We start from the raw sequence: 12,419 nt of genomic DNA on the forward strand, positions 1-12,419 counted from the left end.
GTGGTATGATATACCAGGTGATAGCTTTTAAATAGTGCTTGGAAAACATTTTCTTTAGGTACCAGATAGTTCCTGAAGTATCATCACCAAGTATACTTTCCCCAGAATGCTTTTCCAAGTTAGAAATGAAGCAGGAAAAATTGCTTTTTGACAGAAAAAAAATAAATTATGGCATAAGTATGGCAGATAACAAAACTCAAATTTACCCATATAAATTTTATTTACTTGTAAATTATAGACATATATAAGTAAATAGACATTAAACTCAGCATCTCTAATTGCAATGCACTTTTGTTAAGAGTCAAAAGCCTTAATTAGGCAATAATATCAGGAATGGAGGAGTCACCACGGACCATGCACGAAGTAAATATTCCACAGATAATCTTTAAAATGTTAGGATTAGGGGCGCCTAGGTGGCTCAGTCATTAGCGTCTGCCTTCAGCTCAGGTCATGATCCCAGGGTCCTGGGATCGAGCCCTGCATCAGGCTCCTTGCTCTGCGGGAAGCCTGCTTCTCCCTCTCCCACTCCACCTGCTTGTGTTCCCTCTCTCGCTGTGTCTCTCTCTGTCAAATAAATAAATAAAATCTTTAAAAAAATAAAAAATGAAAAATAAAATAAAATGTTGATTATACACATAAATTAATATGCATATGCATACATAGAGAAGGAAGAAAGTAGAAGACACATCTTAAGATGCAGATTTTTATAAATTAAAAATATACCTTCAGGCATAAAGAAATTTCTAGCTATAGAGGCATGAAGAAATCAGAGAATCCTCTCTTCATAAAACATATACAATCTGGACAAAACTGTCATAAACAACCATGTCAGAGGTCTGGAAAGTGACCAAAGGCAGACAACAAATTGAGAAGTATTTATTCTTTTTTTTTTTTTTTTTTAAAGATTTTATTTATTTATTTGACAGAGAGAATGAGAGAGAGAGCACATGAGAGGGGGGAGGGTCAGAGGGAGAAGCAGACTCCCTGCCGAGCAGGGAGCCCGATGCGGGACTCGATCCAGGGACTCCAGGATCATGACCTGAGCTGAAGGCAGTCGCTTAACCAACTGAGCCACCCAGGCGCCCGAAAAGTATTTATTCTTGAAAACTGCTAGAGCTTTTGGTAAAAGCAGCTGCAATCTGTGACCTCTTGCCTGGGGATATTCCCATTTTTGCCCTCTTCCTTTGCTCATTTGGTGACCAAAGCCGAGCTGGGCAGAAAATCACCAGCTTTGCTACCAGAAGAAGGAAATTTGCTTTGGGACAGGGGAAAAAACTCATGACTCTGGCAAACAACATAAAGAATAAATGAGAAAAACCCGCTAGCTTGAAGCTGTGGTCATGTTTGGGGCAAGCAGTGAATAGACAGAAATTATATGGGGAGATCCTGGAAAAGAGAGCACCAGTTACAGACTAGATAAGCCTTCTGCATGCTCATGGTTGACTGGGAAACTACAGGTATACAAAGGGGAAACCAGAGAGAGCCCAGTTCAAAATTAAAACCAAGGGTGACTTGAGAACCAGCTGAATTGTGAACATGCTCCCCAAACCACATGCATATTGATTGCCAGTAGGTGGATATCTTATGGACTGACAGTGTCTGAGTATAAATTCTAGCCAAATTATTGACTGTCCCCTAAGTTATTCAGATAAAAAGGTAACACCTATGAGGCAAGGCTAAAAAAATCAAAGAATAAAAAACTAAGTGGAGACACAAGCAGCTCCCTATAGGGGGAGATATTTTGCATTTTAAACCCAGACAAGGCACACAAAGGGAAAAAAAAAAAAAGCAGAAAAGTAAATCAGAACCCAGAGTTGCTACAATATACTATCAATTTCAGTATATAAAATGTCAAATTTTCAGCCAAAAATTATAAGATAATCAAAGAAAATTTGATCCATGCATGAGGGGAAAAGAAGGATGCAGTCAATAGAGCATAATTCTGAGTGAGCACAAACATTGAGTTTAATTCATGTGCAATTCATTAAGGTAAACTATCAAAATAATGCACCAACAAATAGGAAATCTTAGTAGAGAAATGTGCACTACCAAAAAAAAAAAAAAAGGCAATTAGAAACTTAAGAATTGAAAATATAGTAATTAAAATGAAAAATGCCTAACATGGGCTCAAGAGAAGATTAGAGATGACAGAAGAATTAATGCTTAAAGATAGATTAATATATAGGGGATCCTGGGTGGCTCAGTTGGTTAAGTGTCTGACTCTGATTTTGGCTCAAGTCATGATCTCAGCATCATCGTATTGAGCCCCATGTTGGGCTCCACACTCAGCATGAAGTCTGCTTGTCTCTCTCCCTCTGCTTCCTCCCCTACCCCCCACTCTCTCTCTCTCAAATAAATAAGTAAATAAAATATTTTTTAAAAAAATTAATAGATATTAATCAACCTAAAGAATAAATAAGAAAAAAAGCCACCAAAGACAAATAAATAGAGTGTCAGAGACTAATTGGTAATGCCAAGCATAATAATCTTCATGTAATAGGATTCTTAAAAGCATAGGGGAAAAAAGGCAGAAATCCCTATCAAAATATATGTTAAGAAAAAAAAAAAGAAGAAGATAGCAGGAGGGGAAGAATGAAGCGGGGGAAATCGGAGGGGGAGACGAACCATGAGAGATGATGGACTCTGAGAAACAAACTGAGGGTTCTAGAGGGGAGGGGGGGAGGATGGGTTAGCCTGGTGATGGGTATTAAAGAGGGCACGTTCTGCATGGAGCACTGGGTGTTATGCACAAACAATGAATCATGGAACACTACATCTAAAACTAATGATGTAATGTATGGGGATTAACATAACAATAAAAAAATTTTTTAAAAAAATCACAGCTGGTTTATTGAAAAAGTTGACAAACTAATCCTAAAAATGATATGGAAATGCAATGCAACTAAAATAACCAAATCAATTTTTTAAAAGGACAAAATTGGAAACTTTCACTAACTGATTTTAAAACTTTTGATAAAAGTTACAATAATCAAGACAGTGTGGTATTGGCTTAAGTGTAGAAGTAGCAATCAGTGCAACTGAACAGACAGAAATAAATCCTTCTGTCAACTGATTTTTGACAAAATATCAAGACAATTCAATGAATAAGGTGCAGTCTTTTCAATAAGCAGTGTTAAAACAATTGAATATCCATATGTTAAAAAATGAATTTAGACCTTTTATTCACCCCATACACAAAAATTAATTCAAAATATAAGAGCTAAAGTTATAAATATTCTAGAATAAGACATAAGAGATGATTTTTGTGACTTTTTGTCAAGGAAAGATTTCCTAGGTATGATACCAAAAACACAATCCATAAAGAAAAACATAATAAATGGTGACATTATCAATAAAAAATTTCTTTTTCACAAAATACCATTAAGAAAATTTAAAAATAAGCCACAAACTGGGAAAAAATATTTGCAAATCATATGTTTAATAAAAAAATTTGTACAAAGAAAACAGAATTCTTCCAACTCAATAATACAAAGAGATAAAAATCAAAAAAAAATTTGAAAAAAAATTTGAGTAGATATTTTAACAAAGAAGACATTCAAATGGCTAATTAGTTCATGAAAGATGCTCAACATCATTAGTCATCAGGGAAATGCAAATTAAAATCACAATGGATTATACTACACATTTACTAAAATGGCTATAATCCAACAGACTAATAATATCAAGCATTGACAAGGGTGTGAAAAAACAGGATCCCTTATATATTGTTGGTAGAAATGTAAAATGGTACAGACACATCAGAAAATAACTTGCTAATTTCTTAAATAGTTAAACACACCACATAACCTTGCAGTTCTACTCCTAGATATCTGTCCAAGAGTATTAAAAACACATATCCATACAAATACCTGTACATGAATGTTTACAGCAGGACTCTTGATAATAACCCCAAACTGGAAACAATTCAAATGTTCATCATCTAGTGAATGGATTAACAAAATGTGGGATATCTTGTCAATGGAATATTATTCAGCAATAAAAATGAATAAACACTGATATACCTACAGTATTAATAAACCAACAAACCATTGTGCTAATTGAAAAAAAAAGTCATACACAAGACTATATATTGTAAGATTCCTTTTATATGAACTTTCTCAGAAAGGCAAAACTGGGGCACCTGGATGGCTCAGTCAGTTAAGCATCTGCCTTTGCTCAGAGCCCCGCGTCGGGCTCCCTGCTTGGTGGGGAGCCTGCTTCTCCCTCTCCCTCTGCCACTTCCCGTGCTTGTGCTTAATCTCTCTCTCTCTGTCAAATAAATAAATCTTAAAAATAAATAAACAATTTTTTTTAATATTAAAAAAAGAAAGGCAAAACTGTAGAGACAAAAAGCAGAGAGTGATTGCCTAGAGCTACATTCTGGAGCAGGGATTGACAACTAAAGGAGCCATGGAAACTTTTTGTTTGTGGTGATAGAAGTGTTTGGACACCGCATTGTTGCTGAGATGATTGAAATTTTAAGTTCCTAAAAAATCATTAAACTGTACTACAGTGAGTAAATTATATGGTACGAAACTCTACCTCAGTAACACTATATATGTATCTACAATTGACCCTTGGACAACACTGAAGTTATGACCCCCCTCACAGCTGAAAATCTTCTAACTTTTGACTCCTCAAAAACTTAACTACTAATAGCCCACTGTTGACCAGAAGCTTTACTGATAACAAAAACAGTCACTAGACATAAATTTTGTATGTTGTATGTATTATTTTATACTGTATTCTTACAACAAAGTAAGCTAGAGAAAAGAAAATTTTATTAAGAAAATCATAAGGAAGAAAAAATACATTTACAATACTGTAATATAGTTATCAAAAAAGATCTGCATATAAATGGACCTGAGCAGTTCAAACCTATGTTGTTCATGAATATTCATATTTTATGACTGACCTTTCTGTTATCACATTACTCAAGATCAGAAAAAGAAATTCTGTCTCAGCTCCTCCAATTATTAACATTTCCCATAGCCTTATGCTTCCAATTTTGTCTTGAGCACCATGAAAGAATCATGACAATATCACTATTCTTTTTCATTTCTCAACTGGCTGGTCCACTTCATCCACTTTAAAGTTGAGACAGTTTTCTTTGCAGAAGAAATAGAGGATTCCCCTACTAGCTGAGTGCCAAGTTGAGTATCAATATTTTTTCATATTATTTTTTCATATGATATTTGTAGGGTGGTATCAAGTTATAACAGATTTGATAAGGCCTTTAAGAAGTACTGTTGGGGCGCCTGGGTGGCTCAATGGGTTAAGCATCTACCTTCAGCTCAGGTCATGATCTTCGGGTCCTGGCGTCCAGTCTCACGTGGGGCTCCCTGCCCAGCCCAGTCTGTTTCTCACTCTTCCTCTGCCCCTTCCCCCACTCATGAGCTCTCCCTCTCTCCCCCCCCTCAAATAAATGAATAAAATCTTTAGAAAAAAGTATGGTCTACAAACAATAACAGTGAGTACCAGAAGTTATATCAAAACCCAGACCACATACCTCTTGCCCTTAACTTTTACTTTATATGTTCACTCAGTTTCCTCCTTCCCATGTTTGCCATGGCCCCACTTGTAGTCCTCACTATCACAGAGGAGATGAGAGAGGAAATTTTTACTTACAAACCCCCAAGTATATAGTCTCAGGACCTGCAAACAGTAGAAAATACCTCTGAACTCTCATTTTTTAATAAAATTGAAAATAAGTATCTTTGTATTTGAGTTTTTTTGCTCAAGGCCAAATTTAACCGGGGTGGATAAATTCCTGATTAAAGATAACTTTTGCAAACACCACAAATTGATCTCAATTTCAGTGGTAATTAAGAAAGACTAGGATAATATTTTACTAATTTACAAATCTACTTTATTTTGTGATTTACAAAGCAATTTCTCATGTAATGTTAATTTCTCATAAACGTCCTGTGAAGTAGTCATCATTAGCCCGGTTTTACAAGGAGAGATAGTAAGGTTAGCATATCATTCAAAAATTCATAAAAGTAAAGGTAGATTTGTCTAACTCCAAATTCACTCTTCTTAAAATTAAGCCATTAGGCTGATTCATTGTTTCTCATCAAAAAATTGGGTAAATCACAATGGCTGTCTTCCCTACTGGAAGTATGAAGAGGATTGAAATAGCTCTGTTCAACAGTGCAACTCCAAATTTTGACAAGCAGAGAGGCTGTTTATACTGGAACATTTGGTGAAACCTGTGTTTGTGATCCCACATGCACAGTGGCAGGAGCGATAGAGATGCAACAGTATCTGGTTACTCCAAGTAGATTCTGTTGACCAAATGTTATCATCCTGATGGATCTGTGAACATTTCCTAACATGGAAACATATCATCTTGATGGATCTGTGAACATTTCCTAACATGTTATGAGACTGAGAGGTCTTTTGGGATACTATTTATCTCCAAACCAGTGAATTTTAAAGGTGAAATTTAGCATGTAGTGTACTTTCTTTTTTTTTTATTTTTTTTTTTAAGATTCTATTTATTTATTTGACAGAGAGAGACAGCGAGAGAAGGAACACAAGCAGGGGGAGTGGGAGAGGGAGGAGCAGACCCCCCGCTGGGCAGGGAGCCTGATGCGGGGCTCAATCCCAGGACCCCAGGACCATGACCTGAGCCGAAGGCAGACACTTAACGACTGAGCCACCCAGGCGCCGCTGTAGTGTACTTTCTTATTAAAAACAAATACAAGTCAATTCTTCCAACTGAGAAAAGCAATTAGCAAATTTAGTAATCACGACCTGCTATGGGGCTAATTATTTGTTTGTACTAATATTCTAGTCTTCTTTAGAGAACATACCTGTCAGTCAACAAATGTGTGAGTATTTGATAAGTATGTATAATTTTGTATCTTTTCTCTGGTTGGATGGCCAATTTGTGCTTTGCAAGAACCTGTAAAATCCATTATTTGATTGCATCCTTTCAATAGGAATGGCCATGCCAGAACACAGTCAAAGAGGTAGATTTCTTCTTGGATTAGGAAACCCTGGGTCAAGAAGTTCATTATTTGCTCAAGTGTTTATACTTCTCAGAAGAGGCATGAATTAGTAAAGTTTTCACCTGACAGTTATAATTAAGGAATGATGTATTACTTAAGCTACCAAATGATTATTCTATAAAATAAAAATCAAAGCAGGACATTGAATAATGAAGCTGAAAGCCAGTTTTCCTTGCTATAGACATTATTTTAATTACTTGTTTTATTTATTTATTATTATTATAAATAGCTCTATAAATTGAGAGATTAATATGTATTAAACATTTTACTATGCATTTTACTTATAGTATTTTACATGAATCCTTTCTATGAAAGATTATAAGTGTATGTTTATCCACATTTTAAATATATCACCTAAGGTTGGGGGGTGGGAAGACGTCTAAAATCACATAACCAGGGCACCTGTGTGGCTCAAGTCAGTTAAGCGGCGGACTCTTGGGTTTGGCTCAGGTCATGATCTCAGGGTCCTGGGATCGAGCCCCACACTGGGCTCTGTGCTCACTGGGGAGTCTGCTTCAGGGTTCTCTTTCTCTCCCTTTGCCCCTCCCCTGGCTTGCCCTTTCTCTCTAAAATAAATAAATAAATCTTTAAATAAAATAAAATAAAACAAAACAATATAAAATTACATGACCAGTAAAATAGTAAAGTCAGGACTGAAAGCCAAGTATTTCAGATTCCAAAAAATTTACTTCTAGCCAATAAGTTATAATATAGCAAACACCAGATTTTCAAACACCACACATACCTAAGTGCAGTGGGTATACACACGTCACATCCACATGCATTTGTGCACATGTATGCACACGTCTATAAACAACTTAAAAGTGTCAATTGTTATGTGTGCAAACTGCCTTTTCTTCTTGCTGCTTTATTCCCCAAATAGGCATAGCTATTTTAGAATTATAATGGCTTCACTCTACGAGAGCCATGATCCAAGGGACTGCAAAGACTCTAAAGGAGTTCTTTCATTCCATAGAGACCATATTATGCATGTTATGAGTGTTTAAGATAGAGTGCACAGTCTGTCATGTCAACTCTCATCTACTTCAATGACAGATTATTTTTCTTCCAGCACTAGTGGTTTGAATATATCAGCTACCAAAGAGGGGACATTTTTCTTGGAGTTCAAACACACACCAAAAATCATGAATTCAAGTAGCATTAAAACTCTAACTTAAACCCACAAAAGCAAAGAAATGTAGCATTTCACCAAACAATTCAGTGAACATCAGCATCCTTAATCTAATCCTTAGATAATGTCAACTACATACAACACACACGAACTCACATATATTATTACTATATGCCAGATAGTATATGTACTGTAAGTGCTACACATGAATTATCTCATTTACTCTTCACCAGAACCCTGTAAGATAGAAATGATTATTATTTCCTTTTATCAATAAGAAGAAACTGAAGCTGTGAAAGATCAAGTTAACCTGTTCAAAAGCACTAAGCTAGAAAGAGACTGGGATTCCAATTCTGGTTCCGGAAACCAAGCTCATAATCTTGGCATATAGGTACACATACATTTGCATTAGAACTAAGAAACCAAATTTTAGCACCAGGGAAATTCAAATTTACGAAGGGGCAAACATCAAAATGTCCAGAAGTCAATTTGTTTGACAAAATATTCAAAAAATGAAATCCATTCATGAGACATATTTGGCTTCTAAAAAATCAGACTCTCAGTGCCCGAGACTATGACTTCAAGTAACATTTGTCTATTTCTGCTTGAGGTTCTTGCTGAGATCAAAACAGCAAGGGGGAAACATTTGGAGACGGTAAAGGAAGTACACTTTCTAGTATACTTTAACCTTTTTTAATGGAAAGCCATATTTGATCCATTTGTGTCCTAGATTTGTTTTGGCAAATAGCTCTCATCACTTGTGCCAACTCTAACTAACCCATGCACCTTGAAACAAGTCCTGAGATTGTGCCCAGAGCACAGTGATTGATTAGCATTGTCTGTCATGGCAGGGGTGTGGTAGTATGCATGACCTGCCTTGGACAACCCTCCCGGCCTTAGACAAATAAATCCACCCCTCCTGAAATATACTCCAAAGTAGTCTGTCTACAACAAGCATGGTGGAAAGAAGGAAGGAAGGAAGGAAGGAAGGAAGGAAGGAAGGAAGGAAGGGGGGGAGGGAGGGAGGAGGGAGGGAGGAGGGAAGGAAGGAAGCCGGGCAACGGGAAGGGGGAGAGGCAGGAGGAGGGAGATAAGAAAACAAAGTCTTAGGATGACTATCTCTATAATTGGATAGATTTTAACCTGAAATGTCCAGACTGACTAACTACATGGATAACAGTGATTTAATAATTGCTGGACATTCTACACATTTTGTTTTGTATCTATCTGTCTATCAAATGTCTCCTTACCATCCCATATAAACAGCACACTGGCCCTTGCCACCATAACTTTACTCAGGCTATTTTTCCTTGTCAGTATTTCCCTTCTACTTTTCTTCCATCTAGCTACAGTCTTCCCATTCAAGTCCTGCCTCCATGATGAATCCTGGCACAGGTGTTCTTGGGGAGAATAGCCGCTCTCTATCAAGTGGCTCCAGAGAGGCTTCATCTTTGGTGATTTCACCACAATTCCCAGGGAGGGGCAGGGACGGGGGGAGGCTTATAGCTCTACAGATAAGAACTCCGAAGGTCAACTAGCTGGCGAGCCACAGAACTGAGTATTGAAACCCAACTTTTCCACATTTCAATTATACCAGACCATTGCTTCTTAATCAGCCAAATATAACCCTTTTACTAGCAACTGGAATTTTGGCTTTCATTCTCTAAACAAATCCCTTTAATTTCTCCTTTTTTATTATTCACTGGCTCTTTCATGTGAATCAATCATCTTCCCAGGGAGACTGTAAAACTCTGTGGGCTGAATACAGCAGCAACGTGGAACAGTGTGGAAGGAAAACAGGGTTAGCCGTCAGAAGATCTGGCTCTGGTTCCAGCTCTGCCACATTCTAACCATGGGACCTCGGGTAAGTCATTTCTCTAAAACTGAGCTTCCTCATCCATAAATTGGAGTGGATAATTACCTCGTCTATTGCTCAGGATTGTTAGAAAGACCAGGTTTGTTAAATACTATACACATTGAGGCAATCTGATATTTCCTTTGTGCCTTCCTGAGCCTTAGCTACATTGAGGGGGCAGACCTCAGCATTCTGGACTTCTGTCCTTGAGCCTCTAAGGACTGTTCCACACATCAGCCCTAATCAGCCTGGGCTTTCCCTCTGGGCCCAGCCCCAGTGTCCTCACCCAACAAAACTGTTCACAATATCAATAAGACCTCTGATACAATATCTGTGAGGGTTCTATTTTGTTTTCTAGTCTTTATCAATGTTTACATCCATAAGAAGAGGGATTGTTTTAATACTTACTTAATACCATGTGGCATATGATGAAACTCCATCACCGCCATTTGTAAGTTTATTCTGAAGAAAATGCTGTTCTCTACCTGCCAACATCTGAAAGCTATAAATAGTGAGAAAAATAGAGAAGCCTTAAAAGTCCATTGAAAAGTATTGGATTTGGAGAGTTTCTTGGATGGCCAGAGTGGAAAAATATTTTGCTAAAAAATTGGGAGTGTTGCTCCTACTGGCATACAGGCAGACAGTTTAGTTAGTATTTACCCAGCCTGTGGCGAGGGAACACTTGGCTGTTTATTTCAGTGGAAGGGATGTTGGGAGATGCTGTTTGTCTAGTCAGAAATGCCCTTTGAGACTGCAAGGCTACCTGTGACCAATTTTCAACTAAATTTATCTTTGGACTTTGTGTAAGTAATCCAGCCTTAACCAAATCCATTTGGTCTTCTATATAACCATGTCACAGAATCCTTACCAAAAAAAATCTCCCTGCTTTGGTCCACAATGATGGCTTCTGATTATTCAGCCAAAGTTGGATTTGAAACTTAAATGTGAGTTCTGGATAAGTAGGCCGAGTTTTACTTAATGTAGGAAATAACTATCACTTATTAAATAAAATGGACTGATATTTAACCAGTCATTTTCAAACATCTCCGCCCCTTGCTCTGTGGTAGAATAACTAACACATACTATTGACTGTTAATCACTTAGCTAGCTTTATTTCATGAAGCAATTTATGTTTTATTTCATTTCTTCTTTGCAAGCACGGCTAAGGTTTTTAATAACTACCCTCATTGCCAATCTGACGCTGACATGGTGAAAACGTGGAAAATGTATTATTTTTCAATCTCAAACATTTCAAGTTTTATGCTCTTTTGATAAAACTCAATAATTTCAAAGACAGAATGGCTGTAATAAAGGGCAAAAACACGTTTCCCAGAACGTGATTAAGTAGTGATTTACGATTTGTGGATCAGCTCTGTTTACTTCCATTGGCTTTAATTTTCATGGGCAATCCCACAGGTTTGTTTGTGTTTCGTTTTTTGCTTTTGTTTCTGTTTTGGCCATTATATCAGGCTGCTCACTTTGAAAGACAGTTTTTCTGAGCCTGGCAAGCTAAGGAGGCTCAGGCCGTATCTCTGTAACAGTTCGGAATTGTTTGACCAGTGTAAAACTCAAGCACACAGATTTGTGAAGCAGAGCCTTGATTGGGGGATTTTCACCCGTTGTTTGACTCCTATTTTCCTGTTTATTTCCACATCCTTGTTTCTGCATCTTTAACCATTCAATCTTCTCAAAACTCTTGTGAATAGTTAATATTACCCCATTTTATAGATGATAAAGTACAGTCAGATGATATAGATGATTAAGATCCTACCACTGTAAGTTGCGTGGCTAGGACTTGCTCCACCCTGAGTTTGACTTTCATGCCCAGGCTCTTTCTGCAAGGCCTCAGAGGCTCACGAGGGCAAGAGTCTGCAGCCCCAACTTCCTGTCAAGGTGACAAATGCATTAAATCAAAGATAAAAAGCCTCCACGTGAGGCTGTCAAGGGGTCAGTTCGCCAAAGCCTTAATGTTCTCCTTAGTTCTGTTCCCATACAGCTGCTCTTCTTGAGCTCATGGCTGCAGCAATATAATACAAATGTGGGGAGTCCCAACTTCAAGGATTTTGACAATCAGGCTAAAGCCCCTGTAGGATGTGCACGTCTTGGGGAGCTGTTTAATTTATACCATACCAAAAAATCAAGGCATCCTAATTAAGAGCTACTGCCTGGTGAAGCATACAGAGGGAAACTACTACTTGGGAGGAATCAATGCAGAAGAATTGAGAATTCCACACAAAAAGAAGAAGGTGTACACTGCAAATAAATGAAATTTGGAGAACTTAAAATTAGAACAGCACTGAATCACGTTACTTCCAATTTGTTGTTCCATTGTCTCCCATTAGTTTCTTACTGAAAGCCTCATACTATATATTTCAAAAATAGTGATCTTTAGGGGTGCCTGGGTGGCTCAGTCAGT

This window comes from Halichoerus grypus, chromosome 9 (assembly GCF_964656455.1).
Source record: "Halichoerus grypus chromosome 9, mHalGry1.hap1.1, whole genome shotgun sequence".
NCBI lineage: Eukaryota > Metazoa > Chordata > Mammalia > Carnivora > Phocidae > Halichoerus > Halichoerus grypus.